A 4,032-nucleotide genomic window follows, 5' to 3' on the forward strand; every position below is an offset into this window, starting at 1 on the left:
ATATGCCTTAAACTTTTTTATCCAGGAAGTAAGCGACAAAAATCGGAAAAGGGCATCAAAACCCGCGTATCCGTACAAAAAAGGGCGTACGGGATATGCACGGTTACAACAAAGAATTGTGAGTATATTCAAATGCTATGAGCTTATACATTGTCACAATATGTTATAATTGATGATCTTATAATCTTATTCATTTTGTAGCTAGCCGAGGAGAAAAGTGACGCAACATCTCTTCCGGAGCACGTATTGTGGAAGGCTGCTCGGGTTGGGAAGGATGAGGCTGTCGTTGAAGCGGTTCAAAATGTTTATGACGAATGTGTAAGTATATGTAACATTATTTCTTTAATTATATCGAAAATTTTGTTAGATATATAATTCATTTTTAATCTCCTCTAATAATATTTCAGGAGACTTTATCCCAAACCTTACCTTCAACCGAGGTCCAGGATTGCAGGAGCGTACTTAGTCGAGTACTAAATGTTCCTGAGTATTCCGGTCGTGTGAGGGGTAAGGGTTTTGGTGTGACTCCGTCGTCATTTTATAAAAAACCAAAAACAAAAAATCCTACCAACAAAGAGGTGATGGAGACCTTGGCGGAGTTAAGGGCACAAGTACTCGAACTGCAAAAGGAGAATGCAAGGTATAGAGAGGAAAGGTGCGGTTCCGAGGCAAAAGATACTAGTGACCGAGCTAGTATCAATTGTCAACCGAAATTTCCCGAGGTAATTATATATGTTATTATGAAATTAAAATAGCACTTTTTTACTTGACACATATACACGTTAACAATAACATTTATTATTGGTTTAGGGCATTACACCTTGTCAGTTGTATCTATCGTCACCAACTTATCGCATAGTTGGCAAGGGAAAAGTGCACAACACTTCGGGTGAATTACTTCACCATAATCCCCTCCCGGTGGGATATATGAAAGTTTCGGTTGACCTTGTATTAGATACTGACGCGCTTCTACCATTACCTGACGTTGTTTCAGAGACAACGTTGATGCGAGATGCAGTCGGATCCTTTGTTGGATGGCCGTCAGATCTAATTTTCCCAGATGCCGAGGTATATATGTTCTAAATGATTATGAATATTTAGTATTCACATTTCAATTCAGCTACAATTATGATATTTAATCAATCCTTATTACATGGTAATGTTAGACTCCTACAAGACCCACACATAAAGCTGGTAAAGGGATTTCAAGACGCATCGAGTCGGTTGCATCTCAAAAAGAGGTACAAATATATATACCCATTGAATTATATACGCAACGATTCTGTTGCATCACAAAAAGTCATGATTTAATTTATATGAATTTTTAGGTTCCCGGTCGAAAGTTGAAAAAAGCTGGTAAGGATATTCCAACGACGTCCGGGACAAAATCTCAAATTATGATGCGTCTTGAGAAAATGGTGGAAGAGTCCGATATTATGCACGACGCCATCCGTAGTGTAGATTTTGATGAAGGTGTTTTCGTAATTGCTCATTCCGAAATAATTGCAAAGGAGGACATGCAACAACTTTTTGAACACGAAGAATTGGGCATCACTGTCATTCATACATACATATGGTACTCCGATCAATCTATTATTTACTTAGTTGAACAATTTATTTACACATTTCAATGAGTAGTCTAATGTTTATTATGTTTCTATTTAAGGTATATGTATGTAACATTGATGCGGGGAACTGAATTGTGTAACCGATTCAATTTTATTGCTGCTTCCCGTATCAACACAACGTTTATAACGAAAAATCCAACATCCGTAAAGAATGAACTAGTCGATAGATTCATGGCGGCCGGCGATAATACTACACCCAGTTTGTATTTTTTACCGTTTAATTCTGGCAACGGGTTAGATTTTCTTTCTAATAATTTCATTCTAATCTATGTATATCTTTTACGTAGAAAATTTTCATGCATCTAAATTTTTGTTTTATTTTACAGTGGTCACTGGGTGTTGGTTGCTATGGATCTTTTGAGACTAATGGTGTATTATCTCGATTCGTTATCGGGTGATTGGAGTAAATATCCGAGTATGAAGAAGACGGTTGACGCGTAAGTGAAATTCCCCTAAATATTCGTGTGTATTTGTATATTTAGTTATGTCTGTCAGATTGATCTCAATATACGTTTTTATTTTGTTAGGGCAATACTAAAATTTAGATCGAAAAAGAATTATCGTAATAGGAAGGACATTACCTGGGTCAGAGTTCAGGTATATATTAAGTATCTTATTTTTGCTTATAATAGTGTTTGTTTTTTTGCTTATAATAGTGTTTGTAAGAAATTAACTATATATATATATTGTTTGTTTTTCTGTGTAGTGTCCTCAGCAAAACAATTCGGTCGATTGCGGATTTTTTGTATTGAGATTTATGAGAGATATCATTGCGTTGAATCGTATAGACATCCCAAAAATGGTATGGAATAATAACTTAGGGTTTATTTTAATATTATCGGATATTTCATCTAATTTGTTACTAAATCATGAATATGTTTTATTCTCTTAATTGTAGTACTTTGAGGAATACAAATCTTACTCAAGAGCTCATTTGGATGAAATGAAGGATGAATTGTGTCAATTCATTGTAGATCAAAGAATCATATAGCTAGGTTGTATATTGTTGTACATATATGTATGGAATGTTGTTGTTGTATGCTGTTGTTGTATATATGTTGTATATTGTTGTTGTACTTTTACTAAATCATGAATATGTTGTTGTATATTGTTGATCAAAGAATCATATATTAATGTTGTATATATGGAGGATTAATGTTGTATATAAATGGATTCATGTTGTATATATCAATGGATTAATGGTGTATAACATTGGATTAAAGGATGAAATCAATATGAATTTTACACTTTTGCAGCATGCGAACAGGTTCCCAATTAAATATCCACTGTTTTTCAAACAATTTTTTTAAAAATAACTAACACTTTAGAGGGCGCTTTCTGTAGGAAGCGCCCTCTAAACACTTTACATTGACAACTTTAGAGGGTGCTTTGTCCAGAAAGCGCCCTCTAAACACTTTACATTGACAACTTTAGAGGGCGCTTTGTCCAGAAAGCGCCCTCTAAGGTGGCCCTTTATGGACCACTCCAGAGGGCGCTTTTTTCTGAAAGCGCACTATAATGTGGCCCTTAAAGGGCCACTTTAGACAGCGCTTTCTCCAGGAAAACAAAGCGCTGTCTTTACCTATGCCAGAGCCACTTTAGAGGGCGCTTAAAAGCGCTGTTATAGGCCAAAATAAGCGCCCTCTTTTCCCTTATTTGGCGTAGTGAGTGAGGATGTGGCACCAATGATTCGCGCCTTAATTGGGTTTGAGTCCCAACCATGACAGACATCGGGGAAAGGTGGACACCTAAGTGGGTTAGAGTCCAATATGGTGAAAGATACTCAACATGGGTTAGAGTCCGATATGATGAAAGATACTCAATATGGGTTAGAGTCCCATATGATGAAAGATACTCAACGTGGGTTAGAGTCCCATATGGTGAAAGATACTCAACGTGGGTAGAGTCCCATATGGTGAAAGATACTCAACATGGGTTCGAGTCCCATACGAGTGATGGTTCTTAAAAGTGGGTTCAAGTCCCATAGGGGAACCTGATATCCACTGTGAAAGTCGAATCACATGGACATGCGTGAACCAAGCCTTGGCCTAGACGTAGGTCCGGTTGGGGATTGATGTTGCGTGAATCCGAATAGTGATTTGCTGAGTTATTTGAACTCAAGTGACATGTTTCCATACATTTTTGCGTTTATTCCTGGTGCTACTCAAGTCCTAGTTATAAGGTACGAGTGATGCACAAATAACGGAAGGTGAATACTTGAATTAGAATCGAGTAGGAACCCTGTAGAGCCAAGTGGACCCATACGATAAGAGAACTCACTGAGATTATTATCTCATCCCATTATTGTTGTTATTTTTCAAGTAATCCTTGCAGGTTGAATCTAAGAGAAGCTGTTTATGGATGTCTCAAGGGATGGTGTTTATCATGATCTTCCGTTGTGGAG

This window comes from Lathyrus oleraceus, chromosome 2, assembly GCF_024323335.1.
Source record: "Lathyrus oleraceus cultivar Zhongwan6 chromosome 2, CAAS_Psat_ZW6_1.0, whole genome shotgun sequence".
NCBI lineage: Eukaryota > Viridiplantae > Streptophyta > Magnoliopsida > Fabales > Fabaceae > Lathyrus > Lathyrus oleraceus.